At 35.0% G+C, this 14,398-nt stretch overlaps 1 protein-coding gene and 1 pseudogene across 2 annotated transcripts in view; one reads left to right on the top strand and one right to left on the bottom strand.

The window, feature by feature from the left end:
- Positions 1 to 14,398, top strand: part of XPO4 (exportin 4) — a 110,661-nt gene that overhangs the window by 9,404 nt on the left and 86,859 nt on the right.
- On the bottom strand, positions 5,018 to 8,165 carry LOC306660543 (ADP-ribosylation factor-like protein 1; annotated as a pseudogene). Its single transcript has one exon. The product of its transcript is annotated as an ADP-ribosylation factor-like protein 1 (transcript).

Here is a 14,398-nt window from a genome sequence, read left to right as displayed (position 1 = left end):
CTATATGACTGACTTTTCCAATAAATCAAGTTTCCAATAAATTAAGTTCCTTTAATATGGACATTCTGTTTTTACGTATTGTTGATTCTTTGTTGTTGCACAGCATCTAGCACATTTCTGGAACATCATGGGCATTCGATAATAATTTGTGGGCTGAAATACATAAGTTTCTGTGGGGGAAGGCATAAAGTATAGTGGTGGGTCCATAGGTAGATTACCCAGGTTTGAACTGAGATTTTACTACTTACTGCTTGTTCTTTGGAGGTTTTATATAAGTTATTACCTTTCTCGTTTCTTGGAACTCTTCTGCCATTGCTCTGTCTCTGAATCAGCCACTCCAGCTTTCTTTCAGTCCTTTCCACTCTTGTCCTCTATTCTGCCACAGGGCCTTTCATGTACTATTATGTACGATTCTTTTCTTCACAACTCTTTTTTTTTTTTTTTTTTTTTTTTTTTGGTAACGCTGGGGATCAAGCCCATGGCCTTGTGCATGCTAGGTAAGCATTCTACCTCTGAGGTACATCCCTGGCCCCTCATATACTATTCCTTCTGGGAGAATGTCTTTCTCACTTTTCAAGGAAGCGTTCCTTAACCTACCTGGAAGGTGAAATTCATTTGTCTTATACTTGGATAACTGTGTATTTCTTTTATATCATCTATCACTTTTAGAATTATATATTGATTTATATAGTTGATGGATGTTGGTCTCCTTTGATAGACTTTAATTTATATTAGTTTAGGGATCTTGTTTGTTTTCCTTGGTGGTATGTATTTTGCATCTCATACAGGGTTTGATGCATAGTAGTTGCTGAGTAATAACTTTTGAATGAAAAAAAAAAAGAATAAATGAGGAAAGGGAGTAGTATGAAGTGATCCTCAGAAAATAGGGGCTGGGTTATCTTAAGGCCCTATTTGCTATAAAGATTAGTTTGAGTTCACCCATTAGTGCAGCTTCTGAGATTTGCAGTTTTGAAGTTTTCACTGTCAGCAGTGGGAAATATCTGATTTGAGAGAGGCAACACATGAGCTAGAAAGATGTGAGACTGTTGAAGTTGGTCAATAAGAATGATGAGTTTCTGAATAAGACTAGGGTGAGGGGAAAAAAAATATATATATATATATATTTTTTTTTTTAATGCCAAAGTAATTCTCAGTGGTGAAGGAAAGTGAATACATATATTTGGGGGGAGCTCTGTACCCAAAGCATGCTCAAAATTGTTTTCTCAACTTTTATGCTAAAATTAATGGAAATTTCATTTGAATCTATAATATATCTATGTTTCATTATAAAGTTATTTGCCCTTAGTCTTTGAATAAGACTACTAATTTTAGAAGACTGGTCTATCTTTATTTTGTGGCTTTGTGAGAGGTAGGGATTAGGGAACTAATTAGAAAACAAATCAGTAGTAAGATAGCGACTTAATCAGATGAGTTCTTAGAAAAATCATCCTGGTGCTATGTTAATAAACTCATGTAGAAAGATTATTGGGACCATAGAAATTGAAAGGCATTATAACAGAGGGACTGAACTGTCTGGATTCCTTTTGGTTCCAATAGTGACTACCCATGTGACATTTGGCAAGTAAATTAACCTCTCTGTTTTCTGTTTCTTCATCTCTAAAATAGGGTAATGATAATAACAACTATCTCAGGGGTTAATGTGAAGATTAAATGATTTAATTTACATTGAAAGAAAAGCGTTGCTGGTGGCACATGTTAGTAACCCCAGTGATTCAGGAGACTGAGGCAGGAGATTTGTAAGATTTGAGGCCAGCCTCAACAACTTAGTGGGATCCTGTCTCAAATTAAAAAAAAGGACTGAGTATGTAACTCAGTGGTTAAGCACCTTTGAGTTCAATCCCTAATATTGCAAAAAAAAAAAAAAAAAAAAAAAAAGTGTTTGGTGTCTGGCACATAGTAAGTGCCATGTAAATGTTAGCTGTTATTTTATATTTCAGTGTATCAAATGACTTTGCATCAAAGCACATAAATCAGGATGAACTTATAGTAACATTCAGTAAATATTTGTTCATCAAATTTCTTCTGGAGCAGTGCTGACAGAATTTTCTGTGCTGATAGAAAAGGGTCTATGTTTACTTTCTCCAGTATGGTAGCCACTAGCCACTTGGCACATGTTGCTGCTGAATGCTTGAAATGTAGTGCAGTGGAACCATAAATATGTGCTATATATTGGATAGCACATGCCTATAGTGTGGCTTTATGACTCTTGACATTTACCTTCTGATTTGTAAATACTGATTCACATTTGAAATATTCTAGCTTATCATTTCTTCTGGTTGTTGGTATTCCCACTGTCAAAATACAGTACTAATTCTAGACATTAAACACATCTTTAAAAGGTTCTGTCCTCTTATTCTGTTTCTTGTTCTAGCATCATCAGAACAATACTTTTGATAACATTGATGGCATACAATGCTCAGAGGATGAGTATATTCTTTGCTTCACAATTATAATTTTTATTTTTAGATTTATAAAAATTAATTAGAATGATAAATGATTTTTTTCTTCACCTTTATATTCATACCTGCCTTTAGCATTTTTTTCATTTGTGAACTGTCTCAATTTTTTTCCCCCCACAGGGATAGCACACAAGTTGAAAGAATATTGTGATGTATCCTTTTATCAAAACAGGCATGTCCAAATTTTTGTTGCAGAGTATTGTGTTACAAAGTAATTTTTACCTAATGACTAACTGGATAAGAACACCATATTTCCTTTTTGTTCTTTTTGTAGTGTTTATTCATTATAATTGAGTTTAGGGCAGGGTTCTCAACTTTGTCACCATTGGCATTTTGGTCTTGCTAATTTCTTGTTGCCTGAGAAGGATGTTTAGCACCATCCCTTCCCTCAATCCACTGGTTGCCAGTAACGCTCTCCAGTTGTGGAAAACAAAAATATTTCCAGATACTGCCAGATGTCCCTGGAGGGCAAAACTGCCTTAATTAAGAACCTCTGATGTAATATACCATCATCTGAGATTACACGTATATGATCAATTTTACCATCATTCACAGAGTATAAAACAACTCTGCCTGTAAGAACTTTTTACAATGATAGTAATGTTCCAATGTGATAGTTACTAGCCATGCCTGCTGTTAGGTCTTTGAAATGTGGCTAATAATATATGGAACTAAAATTTTTATTTGGCTTAAATTTACATTGTATCATGTGATTAGTGGTTACTACATTGGAAGCATGGAGAGTGCTGCTAGATGTTACTCTATATTCAGATTTCTTCCAATTTTCCTCATAATTGTGAAATGTCTTTCACTGTCTTCTTTCTTTGTCATTATGGGTGGAAAATGAAAAATTCCTGTTTTTCAATACTGTTCCATTGAAACTTTATTATTTATTTATTATTTATTGAACCCAGGAATGCTTTACCACTGAGCCACATACCCCGTCCTTTTTTATTTTGAGACAGGGTTTTGCTGAATTGTTGAGGGTCACTAAGTTGCTGAGGCAGCCCTCAAATTTGTGATCCTCCTGTCTTCACCTCCTTAGTCACTGAGATTAGAGGCATGTGCCTCGGTACCTCACCCCATTGAAATAATTAAATAATGACCACAAAGATAGTGTCTCTAGATTTCATTCCTTCTTGAAAGATGTTATGCTTTATCAATTATAGCAAAAATTTTAAGGGTAATGTAATAGAGTTTATATATTGCTTCCCCTTCTAGGTTATTTAACCCTTCCATTTTTAGTCTTTTCTTGGCATAATTGGGAATAATTGATGAGTTCTGTTGAAACAATCCCTAAGATGATGAAATAGCACAATGTTTCAACATGTAGGAAAAGAGAGATCGCTGCGGATCCTGTTGTGTATATAGATTTTTTAAAAGGTTCCATTGGGCCTACAAAGTAATTTCAAGATCGAATGAGTTTTATTCAATTTTTAGAAAAATTTCTGTATTCTTTAGAGGATTTGTAAGAAAATTTAAAAATAATGAAATAGCAAGTATTTCAAATAGAACTAATAAAAACAAAAACTTAGCAACTCCAGAATTCTTTAAAAATTGAGTGTTGTATGCCCGGAAGATAAATGGACAATTAAAAGAATGCCTTTGTTGTCTCAACATTAGTATGATGTTTGCTATAGTTTTGTTTTTTGTTTTTAAGAGATTGGTTCTCACTATGTTGCTCAGGCTGGCCCTGAATTTGTGGGCTCAAGTGATCCTCCTGCTTTACCCAAGTAGCTGGGACAAGTACACACCACTGTACCCTGCCAGGGTTTTTATTTTGTTTTGTTTGGTGCTGGGAATTGAACCCAAAGCCTCTCTACCACCAAGCTACACCTGCAACCCCTGCTATAGGTAAATTCTTTTCTATGAGGTCAAGGAAATTTCTATCAATTACTACTTTACCAAAAATTTAGTTAAAGATAGTTTATTTAATGCGTTTCTCCTTTTCTGATAATGTCTACTTTAACATTTAATGTGAAAGATATTAGTTGATTTTCTAATGTTAACCCAGTTTTGCATTAGAAATAACTTCTGAATAACTTCTTTGTTATTATCTTTGTTTTGTTTACTATGGTTTGTGAAATATTTTTTTTGTTGTTGTTGTTGTTATTATTGTTATTATTATTATTATTTTGCAGTACTGGGGATTAAACCCAGGGGCACTTTTCTACTATGTTGCATCTTCAGCTCTTTTAGTTGTAGATGGACAGCATGCTTTATTTTATTTTTTAATTTTTATGTGGTGCTAAGGATTGAACCTAGTGATTCACGTGTGCTAGGCAAGCACTCTGCCACTGAGCTATATACCATTCAGCTTTTTTTTTTTTTTTTTTTTTTAATGTTTTGAAACAGGGTCTCCTCTGGCATGTGTGTACTGTAAGCCCCATGACTCAGGCAGCTGAGGCAGGAGGACCACGAGTTCAAAGTCAGTCCCTGCAAATTAGTGTGACCCTGTCTCAAAATTAAAAAGTAAAAAAAAAAAAAAAAAAAAAAAAAGAACTGGGGATGTAGCTCAGTGGTAAATCACCCTTAAATCATTCAGTCAGTCAGTAAAGTTATTATGTCCATCTACAACTGGAAAAATTTTTAAAAATTTGTTTGGATATGCCTTGTGGCCTAGTATATTGTCAATGTTTTGTTTAGTATGTTTGAAAAGAGCGTGTGATATGCTGTTAAGGGTGCAGTATGTTTAATCCCATAAAATCGAGCAAATCTTTTTTTTTCTTTGTGGTGCTGGGAATTGAACCCAGGACCTTATGCATGCAAAGCAAGTACTCTACCAACTGAATTATATCCCCAGCCCTAAATCTTTTTTTTTTTTTTTCCTTCATAAGCTAGCACCTACCAAGGGGCATGTTAATCTTCCACCTTAGTGGATTCATTAGTGATTCTGCCATTTTTTAATTTATGTATTTGAGTCTATGTATTATTTATATACCATTTTAGTTGACTTACTTATAATTATGAGTTGACTCACTTCAGTAACATTTTGCCTTACATTCTGTTTTTTTTTTTTCCTGATAAGTCGGTTTAATTGACTTTTGCTTAGAATGCTTACCTTTTTTTAGCCTTTTATTTTCAGCCTTGCCATGCCCTTGTATTTTGTATGCTTTTCTTTTTTTTTAATGTAAATTTTTTTCTTTATCGTGCTGTGAATCCCATCAAATATACCCATTTAGGATTGTTTCTACTGTCACTGATCACTTTTACAAGTATAGACAAATTTATCACATTATTTTAAATGTTCTGCAGCTAATTAGCATAATTTTAAAGAGGTTGTCTGTGTTGTCAATGTTCACATTTTTAGGAGTATTTAGCACAATTTATGAAATAGACTTCTAACCCAAACGTTTTTCTTTGAGCCCACCTCACTAGTACGTGGCCTTGGGCAAGCCAATGTATCAGCACTGTAGGTCCACATTCTTGAAGTGAAGACATTACAATCTGTCCCACCTGTGTCACAGGGTTCCCTTACAAATTGATTACATCAGTATACATAAAGCTCTTTTAACAACTATAAAGTCCTATAAAGTGACAATCACAGATAAGTCAGCGAAGTCAGTCACCAAAATATTCATGCCTATAATCAAAAACTTTTTTTTTCTTTCTTTCTTTCTTTTTTTTTTTTTTTTTAATTTTAAACAGTGCTGGGGATTGAACCCAGGGCCTTGTGCTTGCAAGGCAAGCACTCTACCAATTGAACTATATCCCCAGCCCCTATAATCAAAAACTTTTAAGTGAAACGGTTTAATATAAAGTGGTCAGCTAAATGAATGAAGATTATATTATACATACTGTGCTCCTCGCCTACTCTCCGGAGTCTAGTCTTTGGAAGGACTTAATTCATTTTAAAAAGGAAAAAATCTGGATTAATATATGTTAGTGTTTACACAAACATGATGCAACCACTAATTCAAAAATAGGCAGATTTTCCCCCAAGAAGATTGTATTCTTTAATAGAACTGTATTTGAATAAGAATTCCACGCAGATAGAATATATACCTTCAAGAAAGCAAGGAAAGAATGTTTTTATATTACATAGAATATTCAGATGATTCAATCAAGTTACTCCTCCAACCAAATAATTATTTTTTGTATTTATTATGAACTTTGCAGTCAGTTCTGTATGTGCCAATGATCGTGAAGTTTCAACATTTAGTGATGTGAAGCACACCTGCCTGGTTCCAAAACGAAAATGTGATGCAGCCTTCATTTCAGAGGAGCTGAAGTGATTGAATTACTGTCTGCTTTTTAATGTTTCAACTAATCATTCCATTGCCTCATCAAGGCCAGTGCCTTTGGTTGCTGTTTTGAATATCTGCCATTTTTGGTCCTTCAAGGCAGGTAACCCAAGTGAGTTTGCCATCTCTGAGGGAGTCATGATGTGCTCCATGTCTTGCTTATTTGCAAACACCACTAAAATGACTTTTCTCAGCTCTTCTTCCTCCAACATGGAAACTAACTATGATTTAGAAATGCCAATTCAGTCTCGGTCACAACTGTCTACTACATAAATGACTGCATCTGTGTTTGAATAATAACATCTCCAGTATGGCCTGATACTTGTCTGTCCTCCTAAACCCCAAACTTAGAATTTAAGGTTTTTGTATGTCACTGTCTTTACATTAAAGCCAGTAGGAGGAATAGTAGTAACAACTTCTTCAACCTGTAATCTGTACAAAATTGTGGTTTTTCCTGCACCATCTAATCCCAAAATTAAAATCCTCATTTCCTGGGTTCCAAAGAAACTGGGAAAAATACCGGAGAAAAAACCACCCATGATGACCCGATAGTCGGCCCTCACCAGTCCTCGGAGGCAGGAATGTGAATGGAACTCAGGACCTTGCACATGCTAGGTGACTACTATACCCCTGAGCCATATCCCCAGTCCTAATATGTATATTTTTTTCCTCAGCCAGAAAGGTTAAACTTAAAAACACCTTCATCCACAGTTTTGCTTTTTTTAAATTAATAATTTAAAAATACAATCAGTATTTTGATTGAGTCAGCATAGGTAACAATTTATTCTTCTTTTTTGGTCCTGAGGATTGAACCACAGTGCTCTTTACCACTGAGCTACATCCACAGTCCCCCTCCCCCCCTTTTTTTAATTTCAAATTTTTTTAGTTGTTGGTGTACCTTTATTTTATTTATTTATTTATGCAGTGCTGAGAATCAAACCTAGTGCCTCATGCTTGTGAGGCAGGCACTCTACCACTGAGCCACAATCCCAGCTCAAAGAGGGTTTTTTTTTTTTTTTTTTTTGTGGTCCTGGGGATTGAACCTAGGGCCTTGTGCATGAGAGACGAGCACTCTACCAATGGAGCTATAACTCTGGCCCTTTTTATTTTTTATTTTGAGACAGTCTCACTAAGTTGCTTAGGGCCTCCCTAAGTTGTCAAGGCAGGCTTTAAACTTGTGATCTTCCTGCCTCAGCCTTCTAATTGCTTGGATTACAGGCATGTGCTACTGCGCTTGGCAACAATTTTTTTATTCCACAGACCTTTACATTCAAGACTTTGTATCTGGGATAACTTTACTTTATAATTTCTTTAAGGAGAGTGCTTGGGTGGTATACTCACCTGATATTTATTTGCACGATCATGCCTTTTTTTTTGGTGGGGTGGGTACCTGGGTATGATCATGCCTTTACTATGCTAATCCTTGGGGGAGAAAATTGCTTCTCTGGGCTGTATCTGTAGCCCAGTGGTAGAGTGCTTTGCCTAGCATGTGTGAGGCACTGGGTTCCATCCTCAGCACCACATAAAAATAAACAAAGTAAAGATATCATGCCCATCTGCAACTTAAAATTTTTTTTTTTTAAATTGCTTCTCTGAATATACCTTTCTTCCTTTTTTTTTTTTTTTTTTTTTTTTTTTTTTTTCAGTCATACTGGGGATTGAACCCACGGTCTTGCACATGGATTCTCTACCATTGAGCTGTATCTCCAGCCCCTAGGTACACATTTCTAAGATAATAGTTATTTTCCCTAGTTCCCTGAGCACGTTATTCTTTTCTTTCTTTCAGACTTCTTGTTGCCTTAAGAAATCAGTCTTACTACTTTGAAGTTAATATAGTTCTTTGCTAAGAGTTTTCTCTTTGTTGAATTCTTCACTTTCAATGTGATATCAGTAATATGGCTTTATTTGGCTTGGAACTCATTGGTCTTTCTGAAATTAGTTTTAGTGTTTCTCATCAATTTTGGAATACTTATTGCCATTAAACACTAACTTCTCATTTCCTCCTTTTTTCCATCCCCTGATAAATACCATTTTACTTTCTGTATGAATGTGATTATTTTTATCATAAATGGGGTCATTCAGTATTTGTTCTTCAGTGTCTGTCTAATGTAGCCTGTTTTCAAGGTTCATGTTGTAGCTTCTGTCACACTTTTCATTCTTTTTAAAGACTGAATAATATTCCATTGTAATTGTATACTACTTTTTGTTTGTCCATTCATTTATCAGTGGGTATATTTGGTTTGCTTCTACCTTTCCATAATGAATAATGCTGCAGTGAACATTGTGTATAACCTATGATGGTTCTGCTTTTAGTTTTTTTGAATATATGCCACAAAATATAATTCCTGGGTTATTATGGTAATTTTATTTTGAATTTTTTGAGAAACTGCCAAACTGTTTTCCACAGTGGCTGCTATAATATTTTACCTTTCCATAAGTATTACACAGGGTTCCAGTTTTTCCAGATCTTACCAAAACGTATTTTATGTTTTTAAAAATATACACCTAATTTAATTTTTAAATTAACACATAATAATTGTACATATTTCCATAAAGTGTATGATTCAGTTTATGTATATAATGTGTAATGGTCATATTTTCTGTTTAATAGTGGCCATCCTCAAAAGATGTGAACTGGTATCTTATTTGCATTTGCCTAATGATTAGTGATGAATTTATTGACTATTTGTGTATCTTCTTTATTCAAGTCCTTTGCCTGTCTTTTAATCAGGTTTTTTGATTTTTAGTGTTATTGTAGTTCTTTATAGATTTCAGATATTAATCTTTTATCAGATATATGATTTATAAACATTTTCTCTCATTCTTTGGATTTTTAAAAATTATTTTGGTAGTGTCATTTGATAAACAGTAGTTTTTAGTTTTGATGAGGTCTGCTTCTTACATTTTTTGTCTTTTAAAGCATACTTCATATTGTTTCTAACATTTCCAACATCTGTGAGTTTTAGTGTCCTGATTTCTTAATTTGCTGTTCTGCAAATTCTTAGTGGCTTATATCCTTGTGTGTTTTGTAAAATTTATGTATAGTAGTCCCCCACCCCGCCCTCACTATTCTTGGGGGATATATTCCAAGGCATAACTGCAGATAGTATTAAATTATATATACTAAGTTTTTTCCTATACTGTGTACACAGACTTAAGATGAAGTTTAACTTACAAATTAGTCAAACTAGGAATAACAGTAACTAATAGTAAAATAGAGCAGTTATAACAAAATATGTAATAAAAGTTATGTAGAGTTCATGAATTATTTTTTCTGCAATTTTCCACATAATATTTTCAGACTGAAATTGACTGCTGGTAACTGAAACTGTGGGAGATTGAAACCATGGAACATGAAACCATGGATAAGCTGGGGCACTACTGTATTAATTCTTGGAAGTGTTTCTGGGAAACTCTGAAGCCTGGATTTAGATATGTTTTTCCAAGTGTCTAGGAATATGACTAACACAAGACTACTTTAAACTTAACCGAGTTCAAGTGTTTTGGAGTACATGGGTCCTGTTGTAATTGGGCAAAAGGTCTATTTTGGGGCTTACTTGTTATTATTAGTTGTTTGAAGTAATTTTCCCTTTCTCATTTATCACTGAAAATCTAGACTGGCAAATCCCTGCCCCCTCCCCCATGTTCCTTTCTCATTTCTTCCTTCCTTATGTGTTTCTGTTTGTTAAATAGTTTAACCTTGTGCTAAGGACCCCACTTTATGTGGAGGGATGTTTGGTTAGATCCTCACCTTAGATGGACCCTAGTTTTACCTATCTTTTACAGCCTAGGCAGTTGTCAGAATGGAAACTCAGGTCCGTAGAGATTGGCACATAATCTCCAGGTAAATGAGTACTTGCTATCATCTTTGTATCCCTGCTTTTAAGCTTTTGATGATGCCTTAATTTCTCGAAAACTCAGAAATGCATTAAAACTAAAAAAATTATCTACCATTTTTGATATTTAGCAGAAAAATTATTCAAGGTACCTGGGTAGGAGTATTGTGGAGGATGGAAGGCCCATTCATTTAAAGAAATGCAGTGTTTCAGATGAACATAAAAGTACATAGAATAATATAAATCATACTCATATGCCAACCTTCTAGATTAATAACTAATACATTTTGTTAAAAAACATATATCCCAGATGTACTTGAAGCCCTCTTTGAGTTTCATTAGACTATATTCTCCAGCCTCTGCTTCTTCCACATAGGTAACTACAGTTTTAAAGTTGCTTATCCTTTGTTTCTGTGCTTTTGTATCCTTTTCCAACAAAGGTAATCATGTACTACTTAAAATTTTTTAATGTAAGTGATACATTGTACGTATCTTGTCATTTCTTCTTCCATTCAGAATAATATTCAGAGTTTATTCATAGTTCAGTCATTTAACTGCTTTATAAACCACTGCATGACTATACTGTGGTGTCTTCTCTATTGATAAAAATTTGAATTGTTTATTTTTCTTTCTTGCTATTACAGTGCTATAGGAACAACTTTGCGGCTTTTATGTATATGGGGAGAAGTTCTCTAGGGAATACATGCCTAGAAGCAGACTAGTGCATAGTTGTTCAAGCCTGTCAGTTTTTTCTAGATGATCCTAAAATTCAGTGAATGTTCTGTTTCCCCATCAGCAGTTTATAATAGACTGCAATACCTCAAGCTTCCCAAACATTTGTTTTGTACTTAATTTGTGTCTAACCATCTGTCAGAGATGATAGTATTTTGTTTTAATTTGCATCTTCTTGTTTACTAGTAAGGTTGCGTATGAGTATATTATTTATTAGCTCCACCCCCACCCCCCACCCCGGCCAACACTGGGGATTGAACTCAGAGGTTTTATCACTGACCTACATCCCCAGCCCTTTTTACTATTTATTTCAAGGCATGATCTTGCTAAGTTGCTTAGGGCCTCGCTAAGTTGCTGAGACTGGCCCCGAACTTGGGATTCTCCTGCCTCAGCTTCCCAAATTGCTGGGATTACAGGTGTGTGCCACTATGGCTGGCAAATTTATTAATTTTTAAAAGGATTTTTTAATTGTTTAAGAAATCCTTCTCTATGCTGACATCATACTCTCCTGTTTTCTTCCTAAAGTTTTGTTAAAGTTTTGCTTTTCTTTTTTAGATCTTAAATTCATGCAGTATTTATTACTATGTACAGTTTGAGTCAAGATATGATTTTATGTTTTGCTTTAGAAATATCTATTTGTTAAGCACAATTTATTGTAGTCTGTGCTTTCCTAGCTGATTTGTCATAGGTCATGGGTCGGTTTCTGGGAGTTCTCTTTGTTTCATTATTTGTTTTTTTCTGCTGTATACTGCCTTTAAAATTATAATTGTACCTTTATAAGTGTTCATATCTGATTGGCAAGAACTCCCTTTTTCTTTTTCAAAATTGATTTCATCTGTTCTGGCCTTTTTTGTGTGTTAGGACAACCTTGTCATAAAAAGCTTACTGAGATTTTAATGTGAATTGTATTAATTATTATATATTTCAGGGGCCTGTATGCAAATTTTTAAGTGCAGTTCTGTCAATTATGAGTTGAATTCATTAGCATTTTGCAGAGGTACAGAGAAGTATCTTTGAGGTTTTCCAACTGGTGTGCTGCAGAGATGGAATTAGAAACCAGATCTATCTTTCTCTCCCCTGTACCCCTCTTTTTTGCAGTGCTGGGGGTTGGGCCTCACATATGCTAGACAAGTGCTCTTCCACTGAGCTACATCCCTAGTCCCAAAACTAGGTCTTTCTGATTGTGTATCCTGTGCTTGTCATTAAAACAGACCGTAAGATTGTGTAAAAGAATTTTTGTTATGATGTACAAGTTTATAAACTGAGAGAAGGAAGTCAGAGCTGAGGATAACTTTTAAGATCACAGTTGCAGGGTGGGGCATGGTGGACAGGGAGAGGAGAGATGAGTAAGAACATGAGGCTGTATGGGAGGGAAGAGGACATAGATTTAAGAGAAGGTTGTGGGAGAGGAATATTTTGTAAGAAATTAGAGAAGGCAGTAGAACAACATAGGGAAAAAAAGTTTTGAAAAGGATGACATATACAGGAAGGATTTTAGAGACAGTCTCTCTATGTTACCTGATTTTGGTGCTTATCAGATAGTCATGTTTTTTTACCTTTTAAAATAAGAAAAAGGTAATTTCTGAGAAAAAGGAGTAATGGCTGTCAAAATAAGATGAGAAGGTTGAGAGGAAAACATTTGAACGGACACCTTTGAGGTATCTGCTAGGGAAGTACAAGGGATTAATTGGGGGACAGTGACTCTCAATTTTGTTTAGCTGGAAAGGGCTAGTACTCAGTGGTGTGGGCAGCTAAGACTGGAGGATGGATTGCATGTTCAAAGCCAGCCTCAGTAACTTAGTGAGGCCCTATGCAGCTCTAAATTTAGAGACCACCGTCTCTAAATGAAATATAAAAAAGGGCTGGGGATGTGGCTCAGTGGTTAAGCACTCCCTGGGTTCAATCCCCAGTACTCCCATCCCAATAATAAAAAAAAATTATTCAGATATTTTTCTATCTGACACCTACTAGTCTACATGTTCCCAGTAGTAATAATTAAGGAGTTTCAGAGCATGACCTTCAATGTTATATGGACTAAGGTCTGATATTGGTTAAAATTAACTTTGTGATCTTGGGTATGCAACAATTTCTGAATCTCATTTTCTCTATACATAAAAGAGGGAAGATAATTCCTACAGGGATGTTGTTGGGATTAAATGAGATAACATGTAAAGAATTAGCACTCTGCCTGGTAAATAGGTGGTAGCTATTGTTAATATTTATAGGAATTATAATTATTGCTTCCCAACAAAAGAATATAAGATTTGTATGATTTGATGATTGGAATTTCTGACAGTTTTGAGGAAAGATTTAAGTGGCCTAGTGGGGGAGGAAGCCAGAATAAATAAGTAGAGGCAGGATTTATGGACTCCTAATTGTTTGTGTAATTGTTAATTAATGCCTTCTTTTTTTCCTAATAGAATTCCAAAAAGGCAGGGACTGTTTTCCTTTCTTTTGTATCCCTTGATTTTGGAAAAGTGGTAGTCATGTAATCAGTGCTCATATACTTTTTGGAATAGAAATCATTCAAAGGTTTTTTTTGTTGTTGTTGTCTCCCTCCAACCCATACTCTGAGTGCTTTAAGAAAAACAAACTACTAACTATGTCTTTAATCCTTTTTTCAATAAATGATCTCCAGAGTTCCACTTTCAATGCTTTTAGACCTGAGCCACTGGTTGTGTTCTCCAGGAGATTTTGTAAACCGAAAGCATTGGGCCACATCCTGATATGGTGCAGTTGGGGCCATACACATCTGTTTGCTGAGTTATGATTTATCCATTCCTGGTCTTGTGCTGTTGTGACTCGTGAGAAACACACCCAGTTTACCCCCAATCCTTGTCTTATTTTCCTGAAGACCCTGGGATTGGTTACCTCCTGCTTCTTTTCCTGCCATCACTGCTTTCTACTGCCAACTCATTGCTTCCAACTCTTCTGATTTATTTCATTCCATTTCTGAAGTATGAGCCCTGTAAAAGCTTTTGCTATTAGTATCAACAGTAGAACATAAACAGGACTACAAAAAGCCTCCTTTGTTCTAATTCTTTACTGAAACTTCACAATCTATGTAAAACATCCTAATGTCTGCATTGGGTCCTAGAGGAAGACT

This window comes from Sciurus vulgaris (assembly GCF_902686455.1).
Source record: "Sciurus vulgaris genome assembly, chromosome: 4".
Taxonomy (NCBI): domain Eukaryota; kingdom Metazoa; phylum Chordata; class Mammalia; order Rodentia; family Sciuridae; genus Sciurus; species Sciurus vulgaris.
This window is presented reverse-complemented; position numbering and strand designations above follow the sequence as displayed.